General features: G+C 59.3%; 1 pseudogene; it reads left to right on the forward strand.

Moving 5' to 3' along the window:
• LOC119094307 (uncharacterized) overlaps nt 1-22704 on the forward strand; it is a 46909-nt pseudogene that overhangs the window by 10760 nt on the left and 13445 nt on the right.

Raw genomic sequence — 22704 nt, forward strand, 5'->3', positions numbered from 1 at the left:
CCGTCTGTACCTTCACCGTGGCTGGGCTGCCCTGGCTGCCTGTCGTTCTCCCGTCTGTACCTTCACCGGGCTGGGCTGCCCTGGCTGCTGTCGTTCTCCCGTCTGTACCCTCACCAGGCTGAGCTGCCCTGGCTGCCTGTCGTTTCCCGTCTGTACCTTCACCGAGGCTGGGCTGCCCTGGCTGCCTGTTGTTCTCCTGTCTGTACCTTCACCGTGGCTGGGCTACCCTGGCTGTTTGTCACCCCGGCCTTGGTCGTGTGACACGGTGTTCCCGATGCGCGTAGGAGGCCTGCTGGCCACGGACAAGCTGACGCAGGCGCTGCCCCAGCTGGGCCTGACTCTGCACCTGCTGGAGCAGTCGCTGACCGAGGACAGCCGCTGGGCGCCGTATGTGGCCTCGCTGCCGGACACGTACGACACCGTGCTCTACTTCACACCCGACGAGATCCAGCTGCTCAAGGGCTCGCCCTGCTTCGGTCAGTGACGCGCACGAGCTGGTCAGGATGGACAGGCGATGAGGTTAGCAAGCTTCGATCACTATCGGGACGGTCTGGCGGGTAGGGGAGGGCTTGGAGGGGAAGCCCGCCCTTTCCCGGTCAGTGACGTAGATGAGCTGGGCAGGTAGAGGCGAGGATGGTCAGCAAGCTTCGAGCACACTATCGGGACGGCTTGACGGGAGGGTGGGTGAGGGGGTAGGGGGGGGGAGGGAGAGGGAAGCCCGCCCGTTTCGGTCATTGGTATAGACGAGCTGGGGGGGGGGGGGGAGCAAGAGGAGGCAGCAGGACTGCCCACACGCCAGCCAGAGCCGGCCACATGGCCTCGATAGTTCGATGACGGACGATCGTGTCGGTGTTGCACACCATGAGCTGAAATACTAATGTCATTCGTTCATGGGTTTCATTGTCACGGAAGGCATTCCGTTCCTGCGAAGTTCGAGTGTTTGGCAGGTGGTTTCACCATCTGTCGAATATGTGACGTCATGTTGGTTTATACAGAGGAGGCTGTGAAGCAGTGTCGAAACATCGCCCGACAGTACGCCTACTACCATGGATTCTTGCATGTAAGTATTGATTCCGCTTTGGCAGAGTATCTCTGTAATAGTACATAATTGCGTTTCTTCCAATTTCGCCCCTGCTCTGCATGTAAAACGATCTATGTTTGTGTTCAGGTGGTGGCGAGTGTGCAGTGTATGGGAGGGTTGGTGCCGCGAATGAATGATGGACGCTGCAGCTCCGGGTCAGGACGAAGCCAGTGCATGACCTGAGGTCATATCCTTAACGCGCTTAACCCCCGCGCTCCACTGTTAAAAAATGTCCCGGCAATCGCAGAAACGGCAGTGGGGTTAATTAGGTATAGTCATCTCCAACTAACTGAATGAACCACCCGTTAAAGTTTTGTTTGTGCGGTACCCAGTCGGTTTCGGTCGCTGGTGTTCTAGGAGCGCGGTGTGTACCAATAAGGTACCCCATATGAATTTACACGGACTTGAAAAAGATTTGAGAGACTCAGCCCGTCTCCTCCATTTGCAGGTGAATCTCTAGAAGTTAGTCTTAACAAGCAATGGTCTCATTATCATGCAGTCCCCAGCCAACATGGAGAGCAGTAATCTAGGAGTTGTGACGCATGAATTGTTAGGCTTTTGCAAGCTGTTTTGTCAGATACTTCCCCTGCCACAAGCTTATGTACCAGTCACAACTTCGTAACGAATATCAAGTGTCCCGGCAAATAAGTACGTCGTCTGTTGACCAGAGAGTTGTTAACCACAGAGTGGCCAATGTCATATTGTCTGAAACCGATCTCGAATGCAGGAAACTGATCTAAACGGAGAGAGAGAGAGAGACTGGGCCAACTACACAGGCGGTCTACTGTTGTGCATTCCACCAAAAATATAGGCGTTTTGTAATGCGCTAGCGGCAATTTCCACAAATGTAAGTAATAGGAACCACGTGAAATTCGTGTATTGAACTGGACAAGCCTGGCCTAGTTCACAGTCAGTCAATTTTCGAGTAATCATATTGTGGCCTTGCACGATAATGATCCATAGTGAAAGGCAGCTTGCTGAATTCTATGCATGGCAGTTACCAACACGTGGATCGAATTCATTTGCATTGGTTGCCGGGGATGTCTGGCTCCATTAGCCTGGTTTTGGCATCATGTAAATGACGACCGACAGGTCCCATGTCTACCGTCTCGTGGCTGGTCCGATGAATGCGACAATGGCCTGGGCTCGGGGCGTTTCGGCATTGTGTGGACAAAATCGCCCTTCAATACACCAGCAGGGGATGAGCAGGGATGTCGGTGTCTGAAATCGGTCGGGGGGCTGAACTCGATAAGGTTGAGGCAACCCGCCCCCGCCCCCCCAAAACAACTAATTTCTCTGATTGTAGACACTTGAATTTGCGTCTCTGATGTTTAGACTGAAACAAAAAATGTACCGGATATGTCGTAATTCCAACAATGTTTTGCCGCCGAGGAATGACCTCCCATTTTAAAGGCGATGCGAAGCTGCTTTCTTTGAAAAGCTTGGAATAGAATGTATTTGACAGAAAAAACATGCTGGTAATTCAGGTTCTTGTGATCAACGGAAATAAGTATCATTCCAACGTTCATCAAAGGTGGCCCGAGACGCAAAAAAAAACTTTTATGTAGAATGGCATGGTCAGACACGTATGGACGAGAGCCTGTGCAAAAAATTCGAGTACACTGCCACGGTGTTCATTCGTAAAAGACATGCAACCAAACTCGCTTGACCTCAGCAGACGTGTCGATAACTGAAAGGAGACGAGGACATGCATAAGACTGATGACCGAATGGGGCTCTGTCCGTACAAATCAGCGTGGCCCGACGCTTTGACACGTGTTAGAAGTTGCTGGGCTGGGCTGACCTTGGCCCTGACCTTGACCGTGCCGCGCATATTCCAGCAAAATGTGCGCCATTTGTATTATCTACTTCAGAAACAATGCATCCATTTACCTCACTGGTAAGCAGTGCAATTATTGAGGGGTATTAGGCCGATATTACCGATCGGCTGTCATGCGTATGTATGACAATTAAGTCATCGCAATACACCACCCAAATTTTCAGGGCTGCGACGCATACATGGCTGAAAGCCAACAGCCAGCATTTTCAGGACCAATTTATACCTAACGACGTCGAAAAGCTAACTGTCCGAAAAAACTGTCTGCATTGTGCATACATACAAACACACAAGATGAAGACGATAGCGCGAAAAATCTTCCATCCGGGGTGCTAATGTGTTCTCTGAATTACTTCGCAGAATTCCGGGAACAGTGTTTCGCGATGTCATTCAATTTAGCAAATGTGAAAAAAGACTTTGGCTTCGCAACGCAATTCTGCGCACCAGATTCGGCCTCGGCTTCAGCCCCGTTATTTTGAACAGTCCGTCCCGTCCCGTTTGTCCGTCCCGGTAGCTCAGTTGGTTAGAGCGCCTGCCTTCCAATCCACCCACCCGTGGCGGGGTGGGTTCGAGTCGCTTCAGTTCGAGTCGCTATTTGCCCTCGACGGGTAGGGGCTGCGCCCGGTGGCAGCGGTCGCTCTAGAGGCCAGTCGACGTTAGAGGGCAGGACGGATCGGTACCGGGCAGTGACGGCACGTTAAGCTGTCGCCACCAAATTCTGTCGCTGACGTGGAATTGCGCGATCGGGTGGTAGGGGTCATGGCTCACACAACAAGCACCTGCTTAGCGTGAGCCCTGATCCTACAAATCCATCGATTCAAAGGGTTCGGATCAAATCTTAATTAAAAATGAATTTACAAAAACAGATGGGTTGGGCTTGGGATGACATCTAACCTCGAAACCATTGACGCCGCTTCGGATTTTTGTGTACATAGTTCGCATCCGCTTGCATCGAAAGTGGCTCTATGTTTCCAAGACAACGAGACCACTTGTTTCGGATTCGGCTTCACCGTTCCGAAATTCGAGGCCACCAGGCTTCTGCCACGACTTTGGCTTTATGTCATTGTGTTGGCTTCGGGTTCGGCCCTACGCGAGAAGCTCGGCTGGTGGCCGTGCCCGATATCGCACGCCGTCGGCGTTCGTCGGGGAACCCAGCACAGTCGGGAGGATTGGTGGAGGCCGCTCGGCGCTCCTTTTGGCATGGGTGAAGATGGTCTACCTCAGAACCGCACCGTCTTCTCCGAGTTGTGTTGCCGGTGCCTGCTAAGGATGTCACATGTTTATTTGCTGGGGATGTGGCGACTTGACTGATAGCCGGTTGGCTCTTAACCGGCCGGTGTGAGTTGTGCTTGGGATGTCGTGGTTGGGACCGACCTTCGGCGAGTGGACTGTCGGCGTCACCGGTCGTAGCTTGCCGACGTCTTCGCATGCGCCGAGCACGTGCGGCCTGTTTCAGCACTGCCCCGAAGCTCGGACGCTGGCGCTGCGGGACAACTTCACCTACGAGCGGTACAGGTCAGTCAAGTTATGTGTTGTCTTTTTCGCATTACCTGGCGCAGAAAAAACGTTAATGCATGGACACTGACGAGACAACCGTATGTGTAGCGTCTACATTTGTCGTCCGTACTCATTCCCTGCCACCCTTTTCTAGCGGAGTTTATTCAGAATTCGATATATATATATATATATATATATATATGGTATATATATATATATATATATATATATATATATATATATATATGTATATATATATATATTCGTTCGTTATTCTTTGATGATCTTCCAGATATCATACCAAGCTTGTTGCGTCATGATCAAGCATGAAAAGAACTTGACAAAAATTGGTTATTATATTCCGACATGTTGTCAAACAGATAGCGCTCTCAAGGTGAGAGTCAAGAAGACTTAAGAATTCGATGCCTGATATTTATATGATGCAAGCCATTGGTGATCAATGCTGGTTCGATCACATGTGATTAAGCGTTGTAACGCTCGTTACGTGATTTACGTCATACGGGAGCTAAAATCTTGTAGCTTGACCTCGCATTATACATATCAAAATTTTACGTGCATGAAGTACATGGCTGGGGTCATCTAGGAAGAACACACTAGCCATTACCCACAAAATTACTTAATGGCGTCATGGGGTCATGTCATGCTCCTGTTGGGTGTTGATCCGGGGGCCTGGGAGCCGAGGATTGAAGTTCAAAAATGTTAAACGTAACTGTACCCTGGTGTCTTTTTGTTAGCTTCTTTGGAGATCCGTCCCTCTTATCCTCTATTTTGCTTTATCCTGTATCCCCGCGGCACCCAGCTTGTCCGGGACAGGCTGCGTGCGTCAGCCGCGAGTGGGCCGAGAGCCCCGCGGGAAGGGGGACCCGGACCGGGTACCCAGCGCGCATGCGCGGGTTAAAGCCCGGGGGGTTGGCCCCCCAGGCGCGTGCGAGTCTGCTCCACCGTTAACCATTTTCCTTCATCCCATAGCCTGAAATGATCATTTCTGGTCGACAGGGCTCTAATCCAAAAAACCAACAATATTAGCTTCTTGTCGCGGATATGATATAGCGAGTATATAATGGCCTAAGGGGTGTGACCTGACGCACGTTCATAAGCAATGGCTTGCATAGATATATTGTCATACTTACGACACTCCATGGCTTAAATCTCACCTTGATTGTAAGCCAAGGAATCTCGAGAGCGTCATATGTGACAAAATGTTGGAATGTAGTGGCAAATTTTGGGCAAGGTCTTTTTGAACCTGACCATGGCACGACAACTTTTGCATAAGCTATTGGGCGATATATATATATATATATATATATATATATATATATATATATATATATATATATATATATATGTATATATATTCGTATACCTTGGCTGAACATATTGCGTATTATGCATATCTGATTTTTGCTGCTGATTGTGCGACACGTTTTATTTATCTCTCTGCGCCCTGGCTGGCTGCAGTACAATATAACTGGCGCGTGTGATGAGTGTCGAATGTTCCATGCCAGGAGCTGTGCAGCAACTTCGTTATCCGACCTTGCATCGCGGAGAGGGAAAATAATCCTAGAGCGGAAGGTAGATGTTCATGTGGTTGTCAAGATATTGGTTGAATGTGCATGCGGCGATATCTAAGCTATGAAAAGTCTTGCAAAGACAGCCACGATCACGTGAGCGCAAGCTGACGCCCAACACCCAGTAGGTCAAGGGTCGTACAAGAGTTGAACCGTTTGCTTAGGGCTCGGTGAGGTAGATATTCGGCCTTCGTGACGATCCTCAGCATTATTTCACGCCTCTGCGGTACTGATGTCGACCACAGCGCTCGTAAACATGCCACAAAGCGCCAGCCACGTTGAATATAGCGTCCACACACGCAAGGCGCCGCAGTTCACACAGACAAGAGATCTTGGAAAAACAAAATAATCACGCAGTGCATGTTATAAGTGCAAGCCAATGTGAGGGGACCGGCGGCGGTACTATACCGACGTTGCCGGCCTTTCAGGCATCGAAACAGGCAGGACCCACGACCAGATGATATCGATTCGATGTCCTGAGCGGTTTGAACAGCACCGCAGAGGGAAAGCGTCAGAGTAACACGCGAGTGTTCAACAGCTTACAAATGCTACCTGAGTAAACTTGACATTTTTTCTGACATCTGACTGAAGTCAATGTCACTTCGTTGGTGGTGACGCTCCCGGTGCCAACGGCGTGGTCTCCTCGCTCAGCGATGCTGGCAGAAATGCCTGCAGACATTTGATACCATGGTATGTTAAATCCAGGCACCGTGCGATGTATTCTTAAGTCATGGATTACGAAGCAATCAAAGACTTGTGCATGGCTTAACCGAATAAATAAATCACTTGAACGTGGTGATCAACGCTTTCACGAAATGCTAGCAGGCCTTTTGTTCAAATGAGTGACTAGACCCGATCCCATCAAACAGTTTAGCTAGGCTTACAGCTGTGCAACCAAAACCAAATTTAATGCAACCCGAACTCAGCGTAGACGGATAGCTTTTTACCAGAGAGCAGCTGATCTCTTAGAATTGATGTGGCTGTCAAGCTGTTGTTTTCCGTTCATGGTGCACTCAGATATTTTCTTTGCGTCACTACATGGCAAATCCGCCCACTGCTGAAAATTTCAACACGAACTTCTGTTTTATCCACACATGTGGTTGAACAAAGCAGATGAGGACGTCCTGAGTGGAAGAAACAACGCAACAAAATGAAGACCACGTGGCTGATGCTCAAATGCTGCTGCTGGTATAAGTTCCGTGTCGCGTGGACGTACTAAGATACTGGTGTCGGGTAATTAGCTGCACAAGCCTACCACTTCGTTATTCAAACTGCCACTGGGACACCATTGCACAAAAGTGACTTCGTTATGTCGACGGCGGGACGGGTGGCAACAATAATTGGATCGCGCGTGATAGATCGAAAGCGGAAAAATTGAACCATGCACTCTGCTGTGCGGCTTGATTGCTTTGCGTCTGGAGGTTGCCTTACTGTTTGACGGCGAAATTGGTGAGGTCTAGGTGGAGTGAGCGTGACCAGTAACGATGAGATTGGTGAGGTCTGGGTGGAGTGAGCGTGACCAGTGGACGGCGAGATTGGTGAGGTCTGGGTGGAGTGGGGCGTGACCAGCGGCGGCGAGATTGGTGAGGTCAGTCAGCGCCACTGTCAGGCCGCTGCTCTCACAGGCCACAGCCCACCACGCCCCGGTCGCCAGGTGTCCGACTCTCGGTCTTGTCTGGAGCCCGATGGATGGAACGGGACGAAGAGGAGACGTGGAATGCTCTTGAGTATGTCAAGTTTTCGTTGCCAGTTTCGCTAAAGAACACAGATTCTTGCGCTAGTCACTTGAAACAAAAATCAGCTGCCTTGCGACGCTACGATTGCTTTCTTAAAAACACCATCTCATCACCTGATAGCTTTGTATATCGCAGTTAACATGACATCGGGCATAAATCAGTCCTGTCACAGGCAAGCATAAAATGATAAAAATGAGCTCACAATCAATCCTCACGATATGCAATAATCACTAACAAAAAAAACTCATCTTCAACAAGTACATGTTGTACGCAGCGCTTCGGCCCTCGCTCTGGGCTCACGCTGCAAAACGTTGTACGGACAACGCTGGCGCCCGTACAAACGCCGGTCAACGACAGCAGGCGGCACGAGAGGTGGGCGTCGCGCGCCTCCTCACCCCGCCGCGCTGCGGGCCTCCGGCCGGCCCACCCGCCGGTTTGATTGCACACGATCACTGGGTCAGCGGGCGGCACATGTGGTACGCTGCGCCGGGAGGCCGCGTCCCGAGAGCTCCTCCGGTACGGGGCGGCTGAGCGGGCTGCTCCACTGGCTGCGTACCGTCGGCGTGTCAGCATATGGAGTCTGTCTGACGTGGTGATGTGGGAGTGTCACACGTTCCGTCGGGATATGTTGGCGCACGCCTGACGCTGGCCTAAGATCCCGTCCTTCAGCAGCCGGCCTCCCCGTTGAGTGTGGCCAGCACGGGTCTGTGGCCACTGGGCTGCCTTTCGCTGCCCTCACGTGCTGCCACTGACTCCGCCGTACGGGCTCTCCGAGTAGGCGGGCCGCGTACCGCTGATTGAACGACTTGCGCAGCGAGCCCCAGAAGCCGGCCGACTTCCGCTTGTACGCCTTGGCGTAGTTGGTGAGGTCGATGTTGACGGTGTCGAGTGGACTGGAGCTGCCGTCGCTGCTGACTGCCAGGCCCGGCCTCAGTGCCTTCGTCTCGCGCCTCTGCCGCCACCTGCAGAAGAGAAGCAGGCCGACGAAGAAGCCGAGCGCGCAGCCACCGACCACGCCACTGGTGATGACGGCGTCGCGGACTGCGCCGCCTTGGGCCGTCGGCTCGCCGGTGGCCGTGTCGTCGGCGCCGCCCGGCTCCTGCCAGGCCGGCTCCGTCTCCTGGTTGACGCGCTCGAACAGGTCGTCGGGCGGCAGCGGGGCGGGGCGGCGTGTCGAACCGCTCACCCTCGTACCGGTATGGCTCCCCGCCGCCGCTGCTGGTGTCGTAACGCACGGCCGGCCGGCGCGGCGGCGGGCGGCCGCCGCCCACGCGCGTGCGCACCAGGGGCCGACCGTAGACGGGCGGGTCGGCGCCGTCAAGCCGCAGGCCGAGCCCGCCCGAGGGCGCTCCGTAGTTGCCGCCCTCGCCGAACAGCGACCGCAGGCTGGGGGGCGGCGGCGGCGGGCCAGGCCGCGTCGGCAGCACTCGGCCCGGGCCGCGGCTGCTCGTCTCGGGCGGTGCGTCCGTGGCGCCTCCGCCGCCACCGCGCTCGTCGTGGCCGTGGCAGGTGGCGCTGTCGTCGTCTTCTGCCGGCGCCAGTCGACGCCGTTGTACTCCTCCAGGATCTGGCGCACGTTACCGCCGCCGGATATGAACTCCTTGAGTGTCGTTTTCCGTATCTCTAGAATGTCGGCCAGGCTGTACACCTGATCTTTGTCCTGTTCACTGCCCTCGCCAGTGTCTGCTGTCGGCCTCTGGTGTTCGGCGTCCGGCGAGCTGTTGCCCGGCTCCTCTTCCTCGTCATATTCATCTTCCTTCTCCTCCTGAGGCTCTGAATCTGCCTCTACCCCGTTGTACTCAAGCAGCAGCTGCTTGATATTGCCACCCTGCTGCAGGAACGCCGGCAGCGAAATGTTCTTTTCGGCCAGGATCTCAGCCAGACTCCAGGTTCTGCGCCGTGGTTTGGCACTTGACGTCGGCGCACGGGAGGCGGGTGGGCGCGTGCCCAGTCTCGGTGGCGTTGTGACGGGCTGGCCTGGAGCATGTAGGCCGTGGGGCAGCCGCCGCTCGCCTGTCTGCCAGGCCGGCCGGCGCGTGGGTCGGCCGGGTCGGCGGGCGCGCGTTCATCGCCCGCAGGATGGCGGCGATGTCAGCTGGCTGGGGCTCCGGCATCGGTGGCCGGACCTGTCCGCTAGCGCTCACCGGGGCTGTCCCGGCGGCGCCCTCCCGGGCCGTCCCGGCGGCGCCCTCCGAGGTCATCTCGGCGGCGCCCTCCCGGGCCGTCTCGGCGGCGCCCTCCGAGGTCTTCTCGGCGGCGCCCTCCCGGGCCGTCCCGGCGGCGCCCTCCGAGGTCTTCTCGGCGGCGCCCTCCGGGACCGTCCCGGCGGCGCCCTTCCGGGCCTTCTCGGTGGTATCCTCCGAGGCCGTCTTGGTGGTGGTGCCCGTTCCCGCAGCGTCGTTGTCAGAAGCGGCGGCGACGGCCGGCGCCAGCGGGCGGCCCTGGCGGCGCGCACGCAGCCGCTCGATGATAGCCTCTACATCGGCCAGCCGCGGCCGGCCGCGGAGAAACTGCGACAGGCTTTTGCCCGACTGCACCAGCATCTCGGCCAGACTGAACGGCTCGATGGCGGTCCGTATCTGGTCCAGGCTGAGCGGCGGCTCCTGTTGGCGGCTGGAGCCGCTGGCCGCCGCTCGCACGGAGGCTGGCCCGCCCGGCCGCACAGCCGCCGCCCAGCTGTCAGCCTCCTGTGGCGGTCTGCCTGTGCCTGGTCGGCCGGTGGGCGTCTCAGTGATGGCGTTGTGCGAGTCCTTGCCAAACCGGTAGTTTTTGGAAAAGCTGGGCCGTGTCTCCATACTGGGGATGGGCTTGCGCGTGATGGGAGCGGTGTCCGGGCTGGTGTTGGGCGCCGGAGGCCGCGCTGTTGGGGTTTGCTGTGGCCCTTCGCCGGTGGATTCTGTGGCGAACTGACCGATGGGCCCGCCACTTGGCGCAGAGCTCGGTGGTCTCTGGACATGATCAGCAGCAGATCGCTGCGAGCTCAGGGTCTGGTCGTGGACTTTGTCCCGGCTGAACTCGGGGAAGTTTGGAAACAAGAAAAGTGGGATGTTTGTTGTGGATGCAGTTATATCGGCCCTCTTGTTCGCCTCACCTCTCGTAGGTCGAGCTTCAAGATCGCCTTCCTTTGCCATGCCGTTTGAAGTGGGCGAAGGAGAGGCCATTGTTGGGATATTGACGTCCGCAGCCTCTTGGCTGACGGTGCCAGATTTTGGTGCTGGTGTGTCTCTTTGAGGTTCCGATTCTGTTGTTGCATTGTCAATGTTAGAAAGCTGCGTCGCTGTGCCCTCCTCTTGCCTGCTCGTCTTGCCGCCACTCTCGACGGATTTGTCTGTTGCTGCTTTCTCCAACGCGTCGTCATTCGGCGTTGTGACGGGCTGCTCCGTCCACTCGTCTTGGTCGTAGTAATAGTACTCGTCGTCACCGTATTCGTAGTATTCGTATTCACTGGCCGAGTTAGCTGTTGCGTCGCCGGGCGCCGGTGACGTCACTTGCTCGGCGTCCGTACTTGTCTGTTGGGGTGGACTGTCGGCAGGCGGCGGTGACGTCCGCTCCGGACCGACAGCGGCGCTCACCGCCGCGCCGGCGGGAGTCGGCTCGTGGGCGTCGTCTTCGTCTCTGGCGGGCTCGTGGGCGTCGGCTCCGTCTCCGGCGGCTGGTGCGCCATTGGACTCGTGGGCGTCGTCTTCGTCTCTGGTGGGCTCGTAGGTGTCGGTTCCGTCTCCGGCGGCTGGTGCGCCATTGGGCTCGTGAGCGTCGGCTTCGTCTCTGGCGGGCTCGTGGGCGTCGGCTCTGTCTCTGGCGGCTGGTGCGCCATTGGGCTCGTGAGCGTCGGCTTCGTCTCTGGCGGGCTCGTAGGTGACGGCTCCGTCTCCGGCGGCTGGTGCACCATTGGGCTCGTGAGCGCCGGCTCCGTCTCCGGCGGCTGGCGCGCCGCTGGGCTCGGCGGCCGGGGTCGGTGGCGTGACCCGCGCTCCGGCCGGAGCCGGGTCGGCGCGATTCTCCGCTCCGGCAGCGGCGGGCGCCGCCGCCAGCGCCAGGTGCAGGTAGTCGAGCGGCGGCGGCGGCGGCGGCGCGGCCTGGCCCGGCGGCGCCGCCAGGTACGGGCTGTACTCGGTCGGCTCCAGCGGCAGGTCGTGCACGCTGGGGATGACCGGCGGTGGCCGGCTGCCGCTCCAGGACGGCCGACCGGCGAACCGCAGCGTCGGCAGCCGGCCCGAGTGCGGGTCAGCGAGCCGGCTGAGCAGCGGCACGGGCCGCACCCAGGCGGGGGAGGCCGCTGCCGGCGGCCCAGGTGGCGGCGGCGCGCTCTGCACCGTCGTCGGCTCCAGCGACCAGACCGGCGGCGGCGGCGGCGCGCTCTGCACCGTCGTCGGCTCCAGCGACCAGACCGGCGGCGGCGGCGGCGCGCGCAAGCTGCCGACACAGTCGGGTACGAACGTCAGAACACAGCCATTGCACGTCAGGCGCGGGGTACTGCTGGTGGTTGGGCGTGTGTGCAAAGAAGTGCTACGGAATGTTCACGTCGTGGTATGGGATTGAGCTCCGTAAAGTCAACATCACGCGGTCTGGCCTACGTTTTCGGAATCGAGCCGTATGTGCACTGCATGCCGCAGGGCTCTGCAACCCGCCCGATAGTGACTGATGAGCTCTGGGCTCAAATTTGTTTCTGCACTTATATATATATTACCATATACATGCTTGTTGTGAGTACAGCATGCTGCACAGAGGTGTGCAGCTTGTAAAGCTGCTTAACTTGGGTTTTAAATGAGTGCATTGCCCGTCTGTTTCACACGGGATACCAGGGCCACACGTTTGTAACGTACGCGTTTTGGTTTTTGCATAACATTGACCACGACGACGGCAACCACCGATGTGGAATCCGTGGTTCCAGCGGTGTTCGCCGGCCGACGTTCTTCTCGTCGGTCGCCGGTCGCACGGCGTCGTGCGCGTCCGTTTTGCAATAACTGTACACCAACCCAAGCGTGAAGCAGGCGAGCCGAACCACCTGGCGCTCAAACAGCGGGGCTGCGGGAAGTCACGCCAGGAGCCGAGTACATGGTCAGCGGTGCTAAGCTTTGGTGGTTCTCACTGGCGTACACCGACTGTATGCAGCTCTGCTGTGCGTTTCAGATGCTTCGGACAGTCTGGCGCGGATACGCGTTGTTTTAAATAGCGTGCACCTAAGAGTTCGCGTGACTTCAGTGCGGACTTCACGATTAACTTGCTCACAGTTTATGTTGCTCGTTTGTTTTAACCTTTGCTTTTGCCGACTGGAAGCCGCTCCGAATCCCGCCCTGGCGTTACACAATGAAAGTGCGCGCAGTCGCGGAAATACGGAGTGATAGAAGTACTACTCGGTATGCTGAGCGCCCCGGCCACATACAGAGATGTAGTGCCGTGAGCGGCGCCCGTTTTGTGGCTGACCGTTGCGGTCCGACCAGAGGCTGTGGCGCGGTTCGACCAGAGGCTGCGGCCGCCGACGCGTCGCCGCGACACCGGCCAGTAGCGGTGGCGGCGGGCCGGCCGGGACGCCGCCGCGGCCGGACCGGCTGACCGCAGTCGTGCCGGCGGCGATGGCGGGGCCAGGCGCTGGCCAGTGGGGCCGGTCCCCACGCCGGGCTCGGGCCGCTCTCGGGCACGGCCGGCGGCGATGGCGGAGTTAGGCTCAGATCAGTTAGGTCGGTCCCCACGCCGGGCTCGGGCCGTTCTCGGGCACGGCCGGCGGCGATGGCGGGGTCAGGCTCCGGTCAGTGTGGTCGGTCCTCGCGCCGGGCTCGAGCCGCTCTCGGACACGGCCGCGAACATTTTTTTTTTAAGAATGAGGATCCGAGTCTTCTGGCCGGCTCGGGACCCTCATTGTTCCAGGCACCCCAAACAATGTAAATATCGGGCCTCGGCCTTGTTCCTGCTTGGAAAGTGGGCCCCCAGGGCTCAGGCCGACGCGGAGCGAACTGTTCGGTGTGGATGGCCTATGGCCGAAAAAAGAGGTCCCCGTTGTCCCATTGTCCTCAATTGACGCAGAGGCCCCAGACTGACATTTGAGGTCATGACCTTACGGGTCGGGATCCTTAATGGGACCTTCGCCAGACCTGCGGATTCTCCCGCCTTCCAGTCGAGCCCTTGATCGTCGGTCCCGAGGGGCCCTTCGGGCCCCCTCGAGCACTGCCCCTGGCCCACTCGGGGCGTCTTGCCAATACAGGACCCCTTTAGGAGCCGTGGGACCCTGGCTTACACGGGAGGTCCCACGCTAACTCATGGGCCGCGACCAATCCTGGTTTCACCTTTAATACTGATCTTTCATTTTCTCTCATTTCATTTCGTTTTCTCCATTCATGCAAGGTGACCCAGACACACTGTGATTGCCGGCGAAACTACGCATTCTAGGACCGCTCACAGGCTGGTCAGAGATTACGCGTGGTGGGGCGCCATAACGAAGAGAAACGGCATGGTGCGCGGCCACCTGCTTAGATCCCGATTTCTAAGGGACTAATCGCCAGCGATTGTTCTTGTCCGCTCCGAGATTCCGACGCGTTTGCGGTGGTAGACCGTAGCTGAACCTCGGATGCGCAGAACTGTGCGGTGTGTCATCTGGTCGCCCCGAAGTTTGCTTGATGGGTTGATGATGAAAGCCTTGCGAAGTACCATAATCACTTCAGGAAATACTTGATCCTGATCTTCGTTAGTACTGAATAGACGATCACAAAAAGCTTGTCCATGCCCCATGCTTGTTCTCAGACCAGTTAACCTCGGCTAATTAGGATGCGGTCGGCGTCGCATGCCGTTCATAATGCTGACAAATTCAGTACGTGAAAGTCGGCGTGGGACGATGTGGAAGTTGCTGCTTTCCCCGGAACCGGTCTGTTATCACACCGCGTCTGTTATCACACCCTGGTCAGACGCCGGCCCGGCTCGGCGGCGGCCGTGCGCTGGTGCTGGTGCGCGGACGCAGGTGCGGCGGCCGTGCTATGTCGGCCGGAACCAGCCGCTGTCCTCTGCTCCTCTCGCCGAGCTGTGTCGATCGGAACCAGCCACTGTCCTCTGGTCCTCCCGCCGAGCTGTGTCGATCGGAACCAGTCACTGTCTTCTGGTCCTCCCCGCCGAGCTGTGTCGATCGGGACCAGCCGCTGTCCTCTGGTCCTCTCGCAGGGCCGTGTCGATCGGAACCAGTCACTGTCCTCTGGTCCTCTCGCCGAGCTGTGTCGATCGGAACCAGCCGCTGTCCTCTGGTCCTCCTCGCAGGGCCGTGTCGATCGGAACCAGTCACTGTCCTCTGGTCCTCCCGCCGAGCTGTGTCGATCGGAACCAGCCGCTGTCCTCTGGTCCTCTCGCCGAGCTGTGTCGATCGGAACCAGTCACTGTCCTCTGGTCCTCCCGCCGAGCTGTGTCGATCGGAACCAGTCACTGTCCTCTGGTCCTCCCGCCGAGCTGTGTCGATCGGAACCAGCCACTGTCCTCTGGTCCTCTCGCCGAGCTGTGTCGATCGGAACCAGCCACTGTCCTCTGGTCCTCCCGCCGAGCTGTGTCGATCGGAACCAGCCACTGTCCTCTGGTCCTCCCGCCGAGCTGTGTCGATCGGAACCAGACGCTGTCCCCGGCCCTCTCGCAGGGCTGCGTCGGCCGGCTGGCGCGATGTTGGCCGGCCGGCCAGTAAGCGATACGGAAGCCACCAATCAGGACTGCGGCGGCACACAATGGTGGATCTGTGGCCAAGGAACGGCCGCTGCGCCAGGAATGGTGTGTCTGCCGACACCACTCGTGTCGATTCAGGCGGCCGCCGTTACTTCCGACAGCTTCGGTGGCCGCCGCTGGTGCTTCCGACAGCTTCGGTGGCCGCCGCTGGTACTTCCGACAGCTGCGACGGCCGCCGCTGGTACTTCTGACAGTTCCGGCGCCCGCATTAAAAGTATTCTATGTTCCGGCGCCCGCTTTAGAAGTATTCTACGTTCGGTTTACCTTCTGTCATCCGAGAACAAGCTTTCTTTTTCATCAATCATCCAGCTGTTGTGTCCCGAATAATTTGGCTACCGCGTGTTTCTAGTTACACTCTCGTTGCCCCCATTATTCGCAATCCGCAGGCGATGGGCCATTGACAGACTGCGCATGGCGGTCACTGGTACTGGATACCATGTCGAGTGAACAGCGCCATGAAAGCCGGGCGCGCGCTGCCAGTGGGCCAGGCGTGGCGGCCGTGGAACTGCGCCCGGTACTCGCGCAGAGCAGGCTGGCACGCCTGCTCACGTCACCATGAAGCTGGGCTGTTGCACCGCCTTTCCCAGATTTAACGGGGCCACAGAGACGGAAAAGGGCGTGATCGATCAGCAGATATCGGTGTCGAAACTGGACGACGTGTGGCCTTAAGTGTTCAGAAGCCCTGGTCGGTGTCAGTGTAGCAACGAACCGTGCTGGAATCCTGCCGTGCCGGCTGATTTCCGGGGCTGTTGGTGCCCTGACCGTAGCTGAATGTGCGGGCGTGGGCAGCGCCTCGTCAGACCGCAGTTGAGTGTGTAGACGGTGGTCAGCGCCTCGTCCGACCGTAATTGAATGTGTGGGCGTGGGCAGCGTCTCGTCAGACCGCAGTTGGGTGTGTGTGTTTGAGGGGGGTGGGGGGGAAGGCAGCGCCTCATCTGATCGTAGTTGAGTGTGTGGGCGCGGGCAGCGCGTCGTCCGACTGTAGAGTGTGTGTGTCGCGGGGGGGGGGGGCGTCCCATCCGCAGCGGACTGACCTGGCGATAAGTCGTCGGCGCCGAGGCTCGCCTTCCGCCTGCCTCGTCCCGTCGTGGGAGCCCTCGCTGGCGGGCCGTGACGTCACAGAGGTCACCGCAGCTCCCTGGGGAGAACACGGACAGGGTCACCGGGCGCCGCCATCGGCAGAGATGCCGGCATACGGCCGCCACCGGTAGTTGCCTGTACACGGCCGCTTCCGAGCGGAATGCTTGTATACGACCGCCACCGGCAGATGCCTGTATACGGCCGCTTCCGAGCGGGTTGCCTGGCTGATTTTGTCCTACCGAGCCAAGTGTATCGAGGAAAGGCTCGACAAGAACGCAGCTGCAGGTACGCGCGGTGCCAGTCGAGTGCGGTACGAGTTCGGTGACGTGAAGTAATGCCTGGGGTGTATGGTACATTTGTGGTATATTGCATAGCATACAGCTACGTAACATTACTTAATTTACGCAGCACGGTGAAGCTGTGCGCTTCGTGGGGAACGAAATATGATGTGCCAGTTCACTTGCCGGCCCGCCGATGCTGCGACAAAAACGCTTTCCACGCGCCGTGGCCAGGCCCTTGTCGCTGCACAGCCAGCGCTGTGTCGACGGCCAGGTCGCGCTCTGAGTCGACCCCTGTGTCCAGCCCAGCGTCCTGTCTCCAGCCCAGTGTCCTGTCGTCCTGTGTCCAGCCCAGCGTCCTGTGTCCCAGCCCGGCGCCCTGTCTCCCGCCCGGCGCCCTGTCTCACCTGATGGCTGTCCGGTACAGCCGGGTGCTGGGCTGAGACACCGCAGACTAGGGCGAGCAGAGTGCAGCAGGCGGCGCGTAAGGGTCAACGGGCCGGCCTGACCGTGGATACGCCGTCTGGAAACCAAGAGCTTGGGTGACGGCACTGCATAGACACTGACGTACTTAAGGCGTGAAACCCCTTCTCCTGCTGGCAACAGGGTAATGTTCGAGTTTGAAAAATGTATGTACACAGCAGGACCTGCCGCGGTTTTCGTTGTTTTGAAGAACACTAAATTCCGATCAAATTTACGTGATGTCAACTGCTTCCTTCGCGGCTTCACGCGGTGTCAGCTCTCAGATTAAAGTTGGTTTTGGCATATCTCTCTTTCGGTTTGCGACGAAACCCAGGATGAAACAGCCAGTCAATATAAATTGTTTGACAGCAAAGCGTATCGTTCAATATGAGTTTATTGGCTAGATAATAGGCCTCGGTGCCCGCCTCCACCACCTAAACATTAGGAAATAAGGCTCGCCACATGCAGCAGCAAAGACGTTCCCCGCCGATTGCACAACGCCCTAAAATTGTGAGAGACCAGCCACGTTTACTGATTGCCTGAGCCCATTTGTTTGCGGCGTCGAACATTTTATCTCGGTTTCCGAAGTATTGTCAAAGTCATGTGTATCTAGTCTGATCCATGAAACCAGACGTATGTATTGTAACTCAGACATTTAGACAAGCTTCGCAGTGGGTGGGGGAGAAATGTCATTGTTTTTTCCAAAATTTTGTGAATTGTACCCAATTTCTACGAAGTCGTTCGGTAGCTAGTGTAAATGTACTAGCTCTGGGAGTGTCCACTTCTCCCTTGGCCCTCCCCTTTGGATACGTCCATGGTGTAACCATGTCTCTGAGATGAGAGAACTACATAAACAGACTACATCTGAGAGCCAGGCCACGGCTGCAAGTCAGCCAACAGTCTGATTTTGATCAGTCTGGAGCAGTGGCATTGGTCTGTGATGTAGCGGGACCTTTGAAATCCGACGCGATGGGACCCAACGTCGAAGCTGATCCATCAGGATACATGACAAAGGGTTCGACACAGACGACAGATGGCTGCGTCACGCTGTGTATAGCCAGCCAGAAGCGCCAGGCTGAGGAGCAGGCGCCTGTAGACGACACAGCTTCGAGGCGGCCGCGGTCCTTGTCCTGGGCACACGTCGAAAGCCTCGGAGGCTTTACAGTGGCGCTTCAGTTGATGCAAGCAAACTGCTGTCCGGGAAGCTACTTAATATCATCATATGGTTGTTCATCTCGATGTAACAGGAACGTGGGGTGTGAACACGATGGCATGCTTCGATTGGCAAATTGTCGCTTCTATTTAAACTATGAATTAGCGGCTCGTCATAGATCAATCTTCCCATGCTAATCACAGTCTCAGGCTATCCGCGAATGATTCGGTCTCTACTTCGCGCGGTTTAATGACCCAATTTCTGGACTCCTATGCCGCGGTGCGTGGCACTCGTAGCTGAGTGTGACGTCATATGTTCTTTCACCTATTGGCCAGCTGACGCGCGCCATTCCGGCCGAAATTGGCGCCAGCGCCGCAGCGGTTGCGTGCCGCTCGCGCGCTGTCGTGACGCGGGTGGCCATCGCCGCGGTGCCGGCATCGCAGCGGCTGCTGAGAATCGAATGACCGGAGCGGAGGGCGGCAGGCGGCCGGCTGGCTGGCCGAGCAGTGCGCCCACAGGTGGCGGGTCACAGGTCACAGGACTGGGCGGCGGCCGCTCAAGTGAAAGCGCCCGGGAGGCTTCCGCGGCACGCCGGGAGGGCCTGCCGCCGGCTGCTGCGTTCGTCAGCCGCGGCTAGGCGGGCACGCGCGGAGAAACTCCCGCGTCACAGCGGCCGCCGCTGTCGCATTCTTGGAACGGCGCGACCTTTGCCTGTGGAAACCTAGTGAAGCCGAAACGGTCAGGCCTGGCTGGCCTGGAATGCACTGACGGCGCTCTGCGCGGCGCCTTAAGCGGCGTGGGGTGCGACTGTTCTGCTGTTATCTGCTGCATATGGGCACCTTTGTTGGCTGCTCTTTTTTACGCACGTTGATGCGTTTGCTGTCCAGGATTGCGCGTAGGCTAGCTGGGAACACCAGGGGTTCGTTGAAGTCTTTCGCTTTCTCCGAGCGTTGCAGTTACTACATGTCCTGCGACACGCAGCAGGCGACGGTGGTTTGGAATCGGATGGTCCGCTCCATTGGCGCGTCTCTCGGCCTGGGTACGGACGGCGACGATCGGCCGTCGTGTGTGGCGCCGGCTGCGGCACCGTCTGGACACCGGCCGCCACTCCGTCTACCACCATCCGGACAATGGCCGTCACACTGTCTGCCATCCTCAGGACACCGGCCGCCACACGGTTTTTCATCCTCAGGACACCGGCCGCCACACTCAGGACACCGACCGCCACACGGTTTGCCACCGTCCGGACAACGGCCACCGTCTGGGCCCCAGAATTGCCGTCTGACTGTGGGACGCCCGGGGCTGCCTGACGGTGGGGTGGCCGGAGCGCCAGCAGGCTGATGGCAGTGCTAGATTGCGGTGCTGCCGCGGAGAGCGGCCAGCTGCGGCGGTCGGTCGCCAGCACGCCGCTGAGTCACAGCCGACGCCGGCCAGATGCCGCGCCTCGACAAAGGCGGCGGCGGCGGGCCGTAGGCGGGCGGCCGGTTGGGCGGCCGGGCGGTGGACAGGGGAGTGTGCCGTGTCCGCGTGACCGAGCCAGAGGGCGCGGGACCGGCCCGCGGGCAGGCGGCTCGCGGCGAGCGTCGTCCCCCGGCGGCCGCTGGCCACTGGAGACGACAGGGGAGGCGGCGGCGGCCCGGCCGAGTGTCTCGGCGCCGTGGTAGCCGCCGAGATGGGCGGTGATCGGCGCCGGTCGGCAGCCGCCGCCCCGCGCAGGTCCGTCCGCGGCTGGTGCAGGTCCGGCGTCCGGGGCAGGGCCGCCCCGGCCACGTCGCGCCGGTCACCTCACAGGCCCCGTCCGGCGCCCGCCTCGGCCCGGTCTGACGCAGTTACGCCATCGTAAAGCGATTCGGTCCGGTCTGTGGACCGCTACCAGCCGTCCAGTTCCGGTCCACTGGGCGCGACAGACGCGGCCGCGACCGGGGCGCGCGGAGGCGGGCCGACCCGACCCCGGTCGCCTGGAACGTCGGCGTCGCGGTTCAGCGGCACGAGATGGGCGCGTGCCGGGCACGGCTCTGCAGCAGCGCAGGTCACCGGGAGAAGGGGCGGCCCTGTTTCCTTCGGGGGAGACTGGTGGCACGTGGTATCTGATGGCGTTGCGTCATGTCCACTGGCGCGGTACCGATGGCCGTTCAGCCCTGATGAGGCAGCGGTGTGGTGGCCACGGAAGGCTCGCTGGCGGGATGTGATTGGAAGCTTGCTGGTGCGATGCGGAGTTACGGCTTAGCGGTATGGTGGTGATGAAAGATGAATGGTTTCTCCACGATGATCTTGCTTCTAAGATTAATCGCTACCGTGATCAACCATTGGAAAGCTTGCGGAACGTATTGGAACCTTAGTTTGGTGACGCATTGCGGTAAGCGTGATCTTTGATCTATGGGTATTGCAAGACCTCTGCAACAGATAATTAGACCATGGTTACCGTCGCTGCAGCGTGGTTAGATGGCTGCTGCGCCGCTGGCCCCAGCCGGCGCCGGGTGACCCCGGTTCCGGGGCGGCCTAGAGGCAGAGGGGTGAAAACTGGCGACTTCCGGTCGGGGGCCGGTGACGGGCCAGCTCCAGCGCCGGTGGCTGGCCGGCTCCAGCACTGGTGACGGGCCGGCTCCAGCGCCGGTGGCTGGCTGACTCCAGCGCCGGTGACGGGCCGGCCCCAGCGCCGGTGACGGGCCGGCTCCGGCGCCGGTGGCTGGCTGGCTCCAGCGCCGGTGACGGGCCGGCTCCAGCGCCGGTGGCTGGCCGGCTCCAGCGCCGGTGGCTGGCTGGCTCCAGCGCCGGTGACGGGCCGGCTCCAGCGCCGGTGGCTGGCTGGCTCCAGCGCCGGTGACGGGCCGGCCCCAGCGCCGGTGGCTGGCTGGCTCCAGCGCCGGTGACGGGCCGGCTCCAGCGCCGGTGGCTGGCTGGCTCCAGCGCCGGCGACGGGCGGGCTCCAGCGCCGGTGCCGGGCCGGCTCCAGCGCCGGTGACGGGTCGGCTCCAGCGCCGGTGGTTGGCCGGCTCCAGCGCCGGTGACGGGTCGGCTCCAGTGCCGGTGGCGGGCCGGCTCCAGCGTCACAGCGAGAGCGGTGCCGGCGCCCTCAGGAGAACACCACAAACGCCAGACAGGAGCCGCGCGACACTCACCAGGTGGCCAGCTCGTGCACGGCCAGCGGGCGCCAATGCTTGGAGGACGAGCGGGCTGGGATGGTGTTTGGCTCTTAAGGTTGTGCTCGGGTTGTGCTGGTGTGGGCCGACTATGCTCTGCTGCTGGCCAGCCCGTCACCGCCGACGGATGGCGAGCTGGTATCCGTCGGCCAGCACGTGCGCCCGGCTATCGGGGCCACATGTGTCCATGCATGACCGACTGCGGCCGCGCGCCGGCTGGAGAAACCGGCGGCTCATTGGTCCTAATGAGATGGGCCCGCCGGCTGCGCACTGGCCGCCAGCGCTGGGTCTGCCACCGAAAGTTCGGCGGGCAGAAAGCCCATTCGCACGGGTTTTCTGCGGTCAATGGCCGTCAGCCTGCGGCGAGGCGGGAGGCCCGGCGCCGTGCCCGGTCCGCGGCGGCGAGCTCGCCAGCATCGCCAGATGTGCCGGCCGGTCTAGCGGCCGGAGGTCATCGCCGTGTCCGGGCTGCCAGCTGACGTGGTCGCCATCCGCTGAGGCTGCCGGTCGGGGTGTGGGGCGTGCCGGAGCCGGACTGGCGCGGTGGGATGTCGAGCTGGATTCACCGGCCCGGCGCGACATATTGTCTGGCTGGACTCACCGGCCCGGCGCGACGGAGTGCCTGGCTGGACTCGCCGGCCCGGCGCGTTGCGATGGCTGGACTCACCGGGCCGGCGCGGTGGGGTGTCGGGTTGGACTCACCGGGCCGGCGGCGCGCCCGCGCTGGTGACGCGCACCCAGGCATGAACCGCCGCCAATTGATGGAACAGTGCGCAGGCCCGCTTTGACGGCGTCATTGGCTATTGGCCACTTTCCAAGGATTTGACCGGATTGGACTGACTGGAGAGATTTGAGAGATATGGAGAGCGGAGAGATTTAAGAGATTTGGACGCTGGAGAGATTTAGGAGTTATCTCAACACGGCGGGTGGAGAAACAGGCAGAGACAGAGAGGGGAGTATTCGGGGGCCAAGATAATCACTGGAAAAAATGATTTAATGTTCAGTCACTCCTATAGTACAATGTTCAGTCATTCCTTCAGTAGAGGATCGGCTGTCACTGCTGGCTGCAGTGGAGGGTGTACTGTCACGGCTGCAGTGCAGGGTCGGCTGTCACGGCTACGGTAGGGGGCGGCTGCCACAGCTACAGCGGAGGGTGTGCTGTC

Source organism: Pollicipes pollicipes, unplaced genomic scaffold, assembly GCF_011947565.3.
Source record: "Pollicipes pollicipes isolate AB1234 unplaced genomic scaffold, Ppol_2.1 Scaffold_4002;HRSCAF=4701_pilon_pilon_pilon, whole genome shotgun sequence".
Lineage (NCBI taxonomy): Eukaryota > Metazoa > Arthropoda > Thecostraca > Pollicipedomorpha > Pollicipedidae > Pollicipes > Pollicipes pollicipes.